General features: G+C 33.3%; 1 pseudogene; it reads left to right on the top strand.

Annotated features, from left to right (window-relative positions):
- Window positions 1-3,064, top strand: part of LOC123839235 (ubiquitin-ribosomal protein eS31 fusion protein-like) — a 66,473-nt pseudogene extending 63,409 nt beyond the window's left edge.
- The last annotated feature ends 11,780 nt before the right edge of the window (window positions 3,065-14,844 follow it).

Below are 14,844 nucleotides of genomic sequence, written 5' to 3'. Positions count from 1 at the left end.
ACTTTCTTTCTATGGGCCTCTGCAACTATGCTTCTGCTCTGGATTCAACCCTAGGAATTAATTTATTTCCCTCCTTAAATCGTGACATACACCTTACAAGTGGTCATGGAATACTTGCAAATATTTAAAGAAACATTACTAGTAGATCATGTAGCCCTCACATGACTAGGATGATTTCTCTGAAATGAGCTTAAACATGGTCCCTTGGTGAGCTGTTCTCTGATAAATTCTGCTGTTTGGAGTCCTGTAGAGGACAGCCTTAATTGAGTTCTCTGTGAGACATATAGAACAGATTTGATCTCAGCCACTGTTCGTCACATTATTCAGAATGCCCAAGAACAATTTACACATGAGGAAATTAAACTGAAGCCAGGATGTTGTAAAAGCAATAGGTGAATATTACGGGGAGACACTTGAGTCTCTTACATTTCTGCAAGTCTTGTGAACAAAGACACACGCTGTTTTGTTTTGTTTTGGCTTTTTTTTTTTTTGGCTATCTTTCTGGTATGTTTGTATGATGAACAATCTTGGAAAATATAGTGTCTCCTTCAGAACAAATGACAGGTATTTTTACTCTCTATTATAAAAGAGTCAGGTTCTTTATGCTCCAGGTTCCTCTTCTGTAATTTAACAAACTGTAGGTGCAGGCATCTTTCTTGGCCTATCAGTGTTGCCCCTGTGGGACTCAGGTTCAAGCGGAACTGAGGCAAATATGCTAATGTTCATGATTTTAGCCATCCCGTCAGTAATAATGTCATCTACCTCTGACCCAGGAGTCTCATCTCTTTAATCAATATCCATAATATTGGGTGAGCTAATGTGTTGGTCTGAAAGCAGGATAGACATTTGGAGCCATTATAGTTCTTGATATTCTTGTTCCTTTTCCCTGTACTGCTGGTTTTTTTTTTTTCTCTTAGATTTTATCATACAATGCATTTTGCTTCTTTATCTTGCTTTCCCCTCCCAAATTTCTCCCTACGATATGCAATCCATTAAATTAGGGGTTTGTATCTGTTTGATTCACTGATGTAGTCTTAGTTCTTAGAAAAGTATCTTGCACAGAGTGGGTGATGTACAGATATTTATTGAATGAGTGAACAAACTCTATAACCGCAAATATAATAATAAATACTCATCTTAATAATAAATAAAACTTTTTAAAACTAACTACCAGGACATACTAATCTGATTTACACACAAAAAAGAAATAGTCCTTTTTGAACAGGAAAATAGAAAAAATATATAGTCTACAATAGAAATCAGAATACTTTTGAAACAGAACTGAATTTCAATGAATTAATATATAATAAAACCTACCAGATAAAGCAAATATATACTACAAATAAACTAGAGATTGCCATTCTCATAAAGATATATTTATATATTTAAACATGTTAATACATAAATAAATGTGACAATAATAGACATAGAAAGGCAAATTAGAAATCTAATTTAAAAAAAAAAAAAAGAAAACAGGGAAAACCCAAAGATTACCTACCATAGCAGAATCTTAATGGAAAGACTTGGGATTTTCCAGCAGTGTGAATGACCCCAAGAGGAAATCTATCTAATTTTGAACAGAGGAATTAGCAAGTCTACATGGATAAGAAAAATAAGCCACAGTATCTTATTACAGTCTTTTTTGGGAATATAAATAATAATCTGAACTCCTTTGATCTTCCTTCTTAATCAATCAACCAAAATTGTTTTTTCTAATTGTTTAGATGAAGGAAAGGGTGTTATTTATTAGCTTTCTAAGAATCCACCCATATCACATTCAGCGGTATTTTTTCTAGATAAACATGAGAACATTTATTAATAAATACCACATTAGCTGAATAAATATAAAACATATAAGGGTAAAAACCAAAGTAAAAAATAACTAAAGATTAAGTGTATAGATGATTTTTAAATACATACATTTTATTATTATTATTTTTTAGACATTTTGTTTATTTATTTGAGAGAGAGAGAGAGAGATTGAGAGAGAGCACACAGGAGCTGGAGGGAGAGGGAGAGGGAGAGGGAAAGGGAGAGAGGATCTGAAGCAGATTCCGCACTAAGCACAGAGCCCCACTAGGGGCTAGATCTCATGACCGCAAGATCATGACCTGAGCCAAAGCAAAAGTGAACGCTTAACTGACTGAGCCATCCAGCACCCCAAAATGCATACATCATTAAAAACTAAGAATAGAAGGGAACTTAGTTAGCTTAGTAAAGGGGATCTTAAAAATGTAGAGCTGAGGCCATCCATAGTGATCAAACTTTAGAAACATTTCAATTCAGCTTAGTGGGAACAAAAACTGCTATATTTCAGTCATTTCACATTATACTGGAAGTTAGCTAATTCTGTAAGACAAGAAAAAGGAAATGACGATCATGATTATTGGCAAGAAAGAAATGAAAATATCATTTGCAGAAAATATAACTGCCTAAATAGTATATCAAAATGTATTTTAAAATCAAAATTAAAATTTGTGGATAGAGCATAAGCATATGCAAATGATTGAGTTTATAAAATTGTAATAACTAATTAAAAAATACAATAGAATCCCTTTCTGATCTACCATCTGTGGTGGAACCACCACCAAGTTACAGATTTTCATGAAAACCCTTATGGGGAAGACCATCGCTCTCGAGGTTGAACCCCCAGGTACAATAGAAAACGTAAAGGCCAAGATCCAGGATAAGGAAGGAATTCCTCTTGATCAGCAGAGACTGATTTTTGTAAGCAATGGGAAGATGCATGTACTTTGTCTGACTGCAATATTTAAAGAGTCCACTCTTCATCTTGTTGTTGAGACTTCGTGATGCTAAGAAAAGGAACAGTAAGTCTTACATCACTCCCAAGTATAAGCATAAGAAAAAGAAGGTTAAGGTGGCTGTTCTGAAATATTTTAAAGTTGATGAGAATAGCACAATCAGTTGTCTTTGTGGGGAGTGCCCCACAGATGAATGTGGTGCTGGAGTTTTTATGGCTAGCCACTTTAACAGACATTATTGTAGTAAATGTCTGACCTATTGCTTCAACAAACCGGAAGACAAGGAATTGTATAGAGATTAATGAAAAACATTAAAAAAAATAAGCAACAGAATAAATTTTCCATCAACAATAACACAAGCTTCTTAAAAAACATCAAATTTTAGGAGACATTGATGAAGAAATTACAAATAGCACTTTAAAAATAATCTGACTAAAGGGAGAGATTGTCCATGCTAATGGATGGCAATATTCAAAATTATGAACAGATCAATATATCCAAACTTTTAAAAACAATCCAATAAAAACTTCAATGCTCCTTTTTCACAACACTTAGAGAAAAATGTTATCTTAAAATGAGTGAAGGAAATACAAGCACAAGAGAAACAAGGATAATTTTTAAATTAAAAAAATGATGTGGAAAATTTCCACATCTATTAACAAGATATCACAACGCTATGATAATTTGATTTCAAAAATATAATAAGCTACATCTTTGGAAACCCTATTACAATAAAAAACCTAGTAATACTGGCATAAGGCAAATACTGGACAAGACAAACATCCTTTAAAGTGAATATCTAAACAAATTAGGAGTTAAGAGCAATCTACAGAAACTAAAATAAAGCTTTACTGAACCCAGAGGGTTAAGGAGCACTGGGGACATGATTTGTATTGTTGAAAGTGATGGAGGAGAAGGTGGAGCCTCTGGCCCACATCAGGTAAAAAGTGAAGACTTAAGAGTTCTAGGATGTTTGGAAGGTTACATTTTGAAAGAAAAGGTAAACTTGGAGGGAAAAAAAATCACATTTTCAAATCACATTTGAAACAAACTAGTATATACCAGTCTGTGTGTGTGTGTGTGTGTGTATATATATATATATATACACACACATACATACATATATACACGCACATATGTTTGTGTGTGTATTTAACATATAGTATGTATAGATTTATTTAATTTATTATATATTTAATTATATACTTAATATATTATATATTTAATATACTTAATATATTAGATATACTGTCTATTTTCCACACACTCCAAGAATTCACAATCATAGTACTGCCTTCATGAAGTTTTTATTTTTCCACTTGCATTTCTGTCGGAATCCAAGAAAAAACTTGAAGTTGTTGTCAAGGCTTATAGAACACTAGGTACTTAGCAGAAGGAAATACAGATTTTTTTCTCAATAGAGTTTATCTTATAGTGTGACATAAGACTTTATGAGACGCTGAGAATTTATTGTAATGACAAGAAATAGAATTTGTCAGTTATGGCTGAATGTTTACTATATTTGAGGACAATATAAATTTTATTTTGTAAATAATTAAATGAAAATTACACGCACATAAAATATTTGTTATTCAGAGTGGTATTTCGACTAATTTTTAATTCTTCAGTACTAACTAGCCAAGTATGTGTAAGATAAGATGTTCAATTCTTTGTTTTTTGTAACTGATCGGTTTTGTTCAGTTTATGAACGGGTATTGTCATACTCTGTAGGTACCCAAGCTGAAAAGCACTTCTCCCTTTGGATAGAAACACAGGCATCCTGATAGGTAATTCTATTAAGTGTCACTCCTTTACCCATCATCTCTCTCTGCTAAAATGTTTATGGATGTGCTTACAAAAACTCACCATAAAATGCATTATTTAAGGCAGTAGAATTTTAATTTGCAATTTATTATGGAAAATAAAAATAATAAATAAAAGTAAATAAAATTAAGAAATACTATGGAAAATAAAAACAAAAGCCTATTTTTCATTTTCTCAAATTTTTTTCTAATCAAACTGAAGCATCATTGTACTCTTAATTATTTTTACTGTTTATATAACTAATTTACTCTCTGAGGCAGAAGGCAACACACATGCAGAGTCTTCACTATGTTAAGGTCAGGTAATCAATTTCCTATCCCAAAAGACAAAACTAATAGTACAGAGGATTATCACTAAATACAAGCAGCTGCTTTTGTAAGACTGGAGCTTTTCTGGGGAATCCTGCAATAATGGAGTGGGTAGGAAACAGAATCCCATGTATGTTTATCTTTGAATTCTATGAAAACTACATAGGTGTTTTTTAACCACAGATGAAACAAGGATTAATTCTGCTTTGATTCAACTAATTGCTATTCAACATCAATGCATTTGAAGTAAAACATGAAATGGTGATGGAGAAAAGAGTATTTCTCTTTGTTCTGAATGTCATGCAAGATTTTATTCTTAATAAATATAAGTTTAATTCTTACACACTTAAGAATTTCAATTTACTTGATATAAACCATTTAGTACAAGTATTAACACTTGTACTAGGTATCTGTAAATATTATAATCAAAAGCTAACAGTTTTTATACCATATTTAATAGAATTGATAACAACCCCATGCATTACTTTCTTTTCCTAAGTTCATACAATTTTATAACACTCTGTAAAGACTGATTAAATATAAACAAGTCCTAAATTTAATTAATGCTATAGATCAATTTCATTTCGTAAGAAAACACATATGCGATTTTATTCTTCTCTAAGGGTTTTATCTAAAAATCTATTGATGCAATGTTACTCATTAATATTTCAAATCCCCCTTAGTTTTAATTCTAGGCATGATACATGGAGGCAAATTGTATAAGTCTTTGTCTGGAATATAAACAAAGTAATCAGTAATCTTAATATTGAAATTATTCCTTTGCATATTTAGCCAATTAGTTTGACATCTTAGCAACATTCAACACAACTAAATGAACATTTCTTTTGAAATATTCTCTTTCCTTAATCTCCATCAGATTACATGCTTTTTATTTTTTCTCAGTTTTCTTTCATAGCTATTGTTATTCAATCTGATGTGTCAATACTGGAATTCCTCTATACTTAGGCTCTCTTGTTTTGTCATGTCCACTCTATTTCTAAGTGAATTAATTTATTTATGCATTTTTAAAACCATCTGGTATCATCTCTTAATTTATATCTTTTATCTATGAAACTCCAGACCCATATATTCAAATACATTCTTGATAATTCATGAGATACACATATCTCTTAGCCACTTTAAAATTAATGTGTTCAGAAATGAATGCCTGATTTACTTCTCACCCTACCACTCTCCCATCCCCACTCTGCACCTGGCCTTCCACTGATTTAGGAAAGTAATTTAGTCTACCTGTGGTCTCCATTTCAATAACAAGTTGATTCTTCCTAAAAGCTAGGGATTATCTTTGATATAATGTTATATGTTCATTTCCTTCCTACTTTGGTCTTTAAAATATCACCAATCTATAGACATCTAACATCTAAAATACGTATCCATACCTTCACCGTTCTTCATGACGCCTGCTATCATTCTAGTACAAACCAACATGTTTCTCTCTTTCTATTCTTAGATCCAAGGCCCACGTCCAATTCATTCTCCATAAAGCTGAGAGATTTTTCAATAAGCATAATACTCCAACTTCTCTGTGATTCAAATAATTCAATTATTTCCCGTAGTAATTAGGCTATCCACAAAGCTTACATGTTTGCTCCCTACTTCTGTGCCATTTTCTATTTATGCCTAATTTACCAATTAGGTCTCTTTTTGCTGTTGCTTTCCCCTTCATGTGCCAGTTCTACTTACTGTGGACTTTCTTTCTTTTTTTTTTTTTTTTTAATTTCTTGAACACAATGAAATATGCATCACACCAAAGCAAACATTCTTCTCTTTCCATAAACTGCCTTTCCCTGTTCATCATTTGGCTACCTTCTAGTAAGTGTTTTATTTTCAAATAGACTTAATTTGACTCAAATTCCAAGGAGGTATTTAAATTTATCTTCAATGTTTACTCACATTGATTAATCTATCTAAATCTATCTAACTCCACATCTATGTCTGCCTATCCATCTATCTGTCTTTTCAGCCATCCATGTAAGTAGCTATGATCTATCTGTAGTCATTTGTTGAGATTCTGATTAACTTTAAGCATCATGACAGGGTGTTTGTATTTGTTTTGTTTATCATTGTTTTTCCAGAGTCTTCCAATGCTGTTGGATAGTCAATATATTAAGTATTTGTTGAATGAGTGAAAAATTGACAAACTAATGAACAAATTCATGATATATACATACATATAAATTGCCAAATTTCCTAATTTCAGCACATTTACACTTACTAATATTAAACTTAAGTTTTCAAAAATTGATTCAATGCAAAGATTTATTTTTTTAAAGATTTTATTTATTTGAGAGAGAGAGTGAGAGTGTACAGAAGCTGGGGAAGAGCAGAGGGAGAGAGAAGCAGACTCCCTATTGAGCAGGGAGCCCGATGCAGGGCTCGATCCCAGGACCCTGGGATCATGACCTGAGCTGAAGGCAGATGCTTAACCGACACCCACCCAAGTGCCCCCAATGCAAAAATTTAATATACTCAGCATCAACTCAATATTTGATGCCAAAATTGATTATAAAAAAATTATTAAAATTCAAAATACAATAAAAATTACACAAAAAGAATAATATAATTTTAAATCACAAGCTTTTGTTTTACCTTTAATTTGTGAACATTATGGTCTCATGTAATGTTAGTAAAAACTATAATATCCATCCAATTTTGCATTTTTTCTTGACAAATTATTATTATCTAGTGGAAATAATCAGGAATTTTTCAAAATGTCTTTGGGACTGAAATTTTCAGCGTTCATCTTCACATAACTATTGGGTGAACATTTTGCAATATAAGAGAATTAGAGAAAATATACACAAATGAACATTTTTGTACAGTCATCTCAATTTTAAAAATATTTTTAACACTCATCACGCTTTTGTAATTAGCAAAGTCTATTGTAGAACTAAATGATTACACCTACTTTAGTCACCAAAAGTAGCAACCATCTTACACGCTTACAGTAAAATGCTTTTATCCTATTAAAGTATTGGTTTATTCAGTATTTTAATAAATGCTTACTAATTTAATCATCATGGATAACAAGTAAGTCCTAAGTACTCCCTAACCTATATAAAAGTATTTTCATTGTTCACTAAGTTAGCAGGAGACTTTGAAGATGTTTTGCCTCTCTGCTTAGAACAGCCACTTCAGTAAAAATTGATATCAGAGAAGCATCAAATATGGGGGGGGAATTGGAGGAGGAGACGAACCGTGAGAGACTATGGACTCCGAGAAACAAACTGAGGGTTCTAGAGGGGAGAGGAGTGGGGGGATGGGTTAGCCTGGTGATGGGTATTAAAGAGGGCACGTTCTGCATGGAGCACTGGGTGTTATACACAAACAATGAATCATGGAACACTACATCTAAAACTAATGATGTAATGTATGGTGATTAACATAACATAGTAAAATAAAAAATATGCAAAAAAATATATGCTTCACAAAACATCAGGAATACAAATAGGACAAGTTAAGCACTCTGTTTATGACATTGATTCCTCAAAAAAAATAGATGAAAAATAAATTGTAACTCAACAATAAAGTATGATTGATTTATTATCATTATGATTTTATCATACTCTTCTTAACATAAAACTCTGCATTAATTCAAATTCAATAAAGAACTGACGAAAACCTATTAAGCTTGGTACCATGGTTCACAAAATTATCTAATGTAATCTCTGGCTTCAAGGAGCTTAAAATCAGAAACGAGCCACAGAGTCACATAGAGTTACAGTCAATGTATATTAACTGCTCTCAGCTTTTTTTTTTTTTTTGAGATTTTATTTATTTTTTTGACAGAGAGAAAGAGAGAGAGAGAATGAGAGCACAGACAGGGGCAGAGGGAGAGGGAGAGGGAGAAGCAGACTCCCTGCTGAGCAGGGAGCCTGATGTGGGACTTGTTCCCAGGACCCTGGGATCATGACCTGAGCTGAAGGCAGACGCTTAAATGACTGAGCCACCCAGATGCCCCTGCTCTCAGATATTTCAACAGAGAGAAACAAGGCACAGGGCGGGGGAAATATGTGTGTGTGTGTGTGTGTGTATAAAATAAGTTTAAAATATATATATATATATATATATAGTGCCCTCAGGTCCTAGCAAATTTAGAAGAGCTAGGTTTTTCATGAGAGACGATGGACTCTGAAAAACTAACAGGGTTCTAGAGGGGAGGGGGGTGGAAGGATGGGTTAGCCTGGTGGTGGGTATTGAGGAGGGCACATTCTGCATGGAGCACTGGGTGTTATGCACAAACAATGAATCATGGAACACTTCATCTAAAACTAATGATGTAATGTATGGGGATTAACATAAGAATAAAAAAAGAAGAGCTAGGTTTTTGAGCTGAATTTTAATAATAAATGTTGGATATGAATGTTGGATAAGTAGAAATAGTGAATTAGGATATTTTTAGAAATGCAGAACTGTAAACAAAAGTCTGAAAGAGTAAAAAAATAAAGAGCAAGTGGCTTAATCTAGTTTTAATTTGAGAATCCAGAAATTGTTAGTACACAATAAAAACAAAAGGAAAATTAAAGCTTGAAATATATATTTCATAATAAAGTTTTGAGTTTTATTTTAGGGGAAATGAGAAGTTATTGAATGCTTTCAAAACAATAGTGTTTTAATCACTTCTGTGTTTTACAGAGGTGACTTTATCCAAACATGACTATCCTGCAAAAGAAAATAAGTTCATTCCCATACAATTTAACTGGCCTGACTATTCTCCATCATCAGAGGGAGCTGGTATTGGTGAAATGGCCAAACGATATTAATTTAAGAAACTGTATAACTGAGATGCTGTCCCACATGATAGAGTGTATTTTTATATATTTTATTTTTTTAAGTTTTTATTTAAATTCCAGTTAGTTAATATACAGTGTAATATTAGTTTCAGGTGTAGAGTTTAGTGATTCAACACTTCCATACAACACCTGGTGCTCATCACAAGAGCTCTCCTTAATATTCATCACATATTTTACCCATCCCCATCTCCCCTTCACCGCCCCCCCACACCATCCTGGTAACCATCAGTTTGTTCTCTATAGTTGAGAGTCTGTTTCTTGGTTTTCCTCTCTTTATCCCCCTCTGTGTTCATCTGTTTTATTTCTTAAATTCCACATATGAGTGAAATCATACCATATTTGTTTCTCTGACTGACTTATTTTGTTTAGCATAGTACTCGTTCATTTTTTTTGTGGCTGAGTAATATTCTATTGTGTGTGTGTGTGTAGGTATATATATATATATACACCACCTTTTCTTTATGCATTCATCATCAGTCCATGGACATTTGGGCTCTTTCCATAATTTGGCTATTGTAGATAATGTTGCTATAAACATCAGGGTGCATGTGTCCCTTCGAAGCAGTATTTTTGTATCCTTTGGGTAAATACCTAGTAGTGCAATTGCAGGATGGTAGGGTGGTTCTATTTTTAACTTTTTGAGAAACCTCCATACGGTTTTCCAGAGTGGCTGCATCAGTTTGTATTCCCACTGACAGTATGCTTTTTTAAACCAAAGGCCTCTTTCTGGTGACATCTATCCCACAGACAAAATGTATAGAGACCAAGGGGAAAAAAAGGATTGGCTCATTACACTATTAAAACTATAATCTGACTAAAGGAAATATTTTTTTTCTCCCTACAGTCTTGATGGGGGTAGGTTCTAGTGCCAGAAGGATGAATTCTTCTCTGAGAGAAGTAAGTCACATTTCTGACAAAATAGAAGCTAAGGCTCTCATTGGGCATTTGGGGGTCCTTGTCCACTGAGCCTACAGCATAGAAGAAGGTTGTATATCAATCCTACTTGGAAAAAAAATTGCTTCATAATAGGGACAATGAAAAAAAATTTCTAACCAATATAACTCACTGTGGTGCTTTTTAATTCTTCTTGCCCAATAGTTCAAATAAGATTCAATTCAATAAAGATAAGGTCCCAAAGGACTCAGATGATGTGTGTGTGGAGATTTGGTAGGTAGAAGACCCTGTCCAGCTGAAGTTAAAGGGAACATAGAGGAGGGAGATGGTGAATATGATCACAATATTAAGCCTTATGACTAAATATAAAAGAGAGGACTATGGCAATATGCTTTATGAAATAATAAATTATTTCATTTTATCAACCCCCTCCCACTACCTCATATGAAGAACCCTGGAAAGCTAATATTTTAGGTTTCTGGAAGGAGTATGTTCAAATTAATATCACTTATGAATATACAATAGAGGATGAAAGACTGTACTGGGAACATAGTATTTCACTCAAAGTAAAAAAGGAGGGGTATGCTTCAGGTAAAAAGAATGGAAAGAATGGAGGATGTGAGATATTATTCACTTGCCAATCTGGATTCACTCTCCATCCTGCTATACCTTGCTCAGTGCCCCAGGATTTTGGCTGTGGAGTGTATTTAATTTGTCTCCAATGCCTTCTTGCTTCCAATTGATTTAAGCCAACAAGTAAGACCAGAAGTCAAGAAGGCGATCAGAGGGTGGGAGGAGTGGGAGGTTGCATTATTACGTTCTCCAGTTTCCTGTCTTTGGGTTCACCTTATACAAGCAGAGCCCCACCACCAAAGGCCATAGCCACAGCCTGAAGACCTTTCCAGCTTTCTCTTTCTAGATTTCATCAACCATACCCTCTCCTTGCCCTTTTTGACCTTATAATGATAAGAGCTCTTCCTCCATTCAACAGTTCCCCTCACTGCTACTGTCCCTATGGCTTCTCTACATCTGTCTGTAAACCTTGTGTGCTCTCTTTCTCCAAGGCACTAATCTTGCTGGATTTTGGTTTATCTCTCTGCAAAATGATAAAATAAATTATTGTGATCTCTAAATTGGCAAAGTTAGGCTCTTTAGGTATTATTTTGTTTTGGCAGCATTTAATTAGAAGGCTGACAATCTGTAGGACCTCAATATATGTCAAATGGATTTTTTAAAACTCACACAATTTACTGCATTCTTCTTTAAAAATTCAACGTATGACAAATGTATCTGTGAGTTTTATCTTATAATATACTAATCAGTATTAGAAAACACATATTTATTTGCATAGGCAAATTATTTTTGTATTTATTATGCAGTGGAATCTAAGCTAATAGTTTATCATAACGTGTATGGAGGAACTTTTTGTGATTTGTCAGTGTATCTTTTTTTTTTAATTTTATTTATTTATTTATTTATTTTTAAAGATTTTATTTATTTAACAGAGAGAGACACAGTGAGAGAGGGAACACAAGCAGGGGGGGTGGGAGAGAGAGAAGCAGGCTTCCCGCTGAGCAGAGAGCCTGATGTGGGACTCGATCCCAGGACCCTGGGATCATGACCTGAGCCGAAGGCAGATGCTTAAGGACTGAGACCCTTAACCTTAATCTTTCTTTTTTTAAAGATTTATTGATTTATTATTTGAAAGAGAGCACGTGCAAGAGTGCCGGGCCAGGAGGGGCAGAGGCAGAGGGAGAGAGAGAATCTCAACCAGACTTCCTGCTGAGCATGAGCCCAGTGAGATGACACAGGGCTCGATCTCATGACCCTGGGATCATGACCTGAGCTGAGATCAAGAGTTGATGCTTAACTGACTGAGCCACCCAGACACCCTGATTTGTTACTATTTCAAGTGTGGAAACCACTGTTACTGCCTTGCTAAAGATCCACAAAGAATTATTCAATGTATTTGAACTTTCATTTTTGCATTCAATCTGACATTATATTAATATACCAGAACTTATTGCATGTGTTATTTTATCAAAGACTATTAAAGGGAATCCTCAAAGAAATAAAACAAAATAGAAGTAGTTGTAATAATTTGTAGGATCAACAAACATTATTTTAAAATAAAGCCCATCCCTTCTGAAACCAACATTACACTATATGTTAACCCTAATTAGAATTTAAATAAAACCTTGCAACAAAACAAGAAACTAAAAATAAAATAAAGCCCATTCAATATCAGATTTTAAAGTTATAGATATTATCTATATTTGGGTTGTCTTAATCTCAATTTACTAATTACTTAATTATTGTATTGATTTAATTGAATATATTTATAAAGAGAAATGAAGAGACAAAAAGATGCAGATACATGCTAAAAGAATATTTTAGAGTATAGATTTGTTTTTGACTTTAGTCGAAGTACAGCTCTTTTTGTTGAAAGGTAAGGCCGCATCACAAATTATCTCTTTTAATTTTCAATTTATTTCAATGTTATTCCTTACAAATTCAATTTTTAATTAAAACAATTAATTATTAGTGTGTATCCATTATAGTAATTTGTAAATTTTGTAAATATTTTGAACTTATATACATATATTCACTTTTAACATGGTATCTATAATTTCTCATAAGTGACTTACTATTTATATTTATATATATACATACTCTGACAAGTTTTTTTATCTGTGCCAAGTTTCAGTGCATCCTTCAGTATCTATGATTGAATATATTTGTTAAACTAGGAATAAATACATAGTCCAAAAATCTACCTGTTCCCTCTGAGAAGTACATGAAAGAAACAATCTACTAGGGTCCTATTAGTTGGAACAATCACAAGCTTGTAAATTCTTATTTTTCACTTTTCTCTATTATTTCCCCAATGTGTAGTATATGAAATGCGCTGATCTCACATGAGAAAGAGAAAAATCTGGACTGTTATAATAAAGACATCTGATGAAAATATAAATTATTTTATTATTAAGTTGGGATATAAAATATACATGAAAAACATTTTATTATTTGATTTGAAAATAACATTTTGATGGTGTATATTGTGTATTTCTTTATAATCTCAAAGGCATTTACTTAAAAACAAATTCCAGGAGTGCCATTCCAGCATATGCAACTCAGAAAACTAATTTCCAGAACAACAGTCTAGCAAAATCCCCCTCAGAAATATCTCTGAATAAAAGCAAATTGATGGATGTAGAGTTTCCATGCAATTCAAAATCAAATGGATCTGTCACTGAGAATTGGAAGAACTTGGCTATAGTCATTTTTTCTGTTTATATTATTCTACATTGATAAGTTCTCTCCTCTTTCCGGAATGTCAGTTTCTTAGCAAATTATAGAATCAGTTCTCTTGTTTCCCTATTATCTACATTATGTGAAAGTAAGATTAGGTGGCTTTTGATTTTTAAAATTTTTAGCTATTTCACACAACTTTTACTTTATGCAAAATGGGCCATACTTTTAAAATGTCTCACTTGTATCCTTGTTGGCTGTATTAAAGGGGGCACATACTGAATGGAGCACTGGGTGTTACACACAAACAATGAATCATGGAACACTACATCAAAAACTAATGATGTAATGTATGGTGATTAACATAACATAATAAAAAAACAATGGGGGCGCCTGGGTGGCTCAGTTGGTTAGGCAACTGCCTTCGGCTCAGGTCATGATCCTAGAGTCCCAGGATCGAGTCCCGCATCGGGCTCCCTGCTCGGTCGGGAGGCTGCTTCTGCCTCTGACCCTCCCCCCTCTCATGTGCTCTCTCTCTCGTTCTCTCTGTCTCAAATAAATAAATAAATAAATAAAATCTTTAAAAAAAAAAAACAAAACAATGTACCCTTGCAATTCCAACAGTATCTAGCACATAGTAGACCATCAATACATTTAATGGGTGAATAAATGACATAATTATGCATAAAGCTAATTGTCAAATCACTTACATTATGAACTGACTATACAACCTGCCCAAAATCTTGACGTCCTCATCTCAAAACTCTGATATTCCAGAAAAAAAATCAAGCTATGATAAAATTTCTATTATACACCAGAAGATCAATTTTAAAACTGATTTAGTTTCCCCAATGTAGTTATTTTGAATTCCTTACAAATTTACATTCTGCTGGTTTTAGTCTATTCTCTTCTGAATGAGAAAGATACTTAAAAAAATCAAAATGATTATATCATGTTTTATACATGAAATATCAATCTGCAACTTACTCT

The sequence above is a fragment of the Mirounga angustirostris genome, unplaced genomic scaffold (genome assembly GCF_029215605.1).
Source record: "Mirounga angustirostris isolate CCGP_5_RB_7025 unplaced genomic scaffold, mMirAng1.0.hap1 SCAF_3, whole genome shotgun sequence".
Taxonomy (NCBI): domain Eukaryota; kingdom Metazoa; phylum Chordata; class Mammalia; order Carnivora; family Phocidae; genus Mirounga; species Mirounga angustirostris.
Note: the sequence above shows the minus strand (reverse complement) of the source record. Positions and strands in the feature narration are given on the sequence as shown.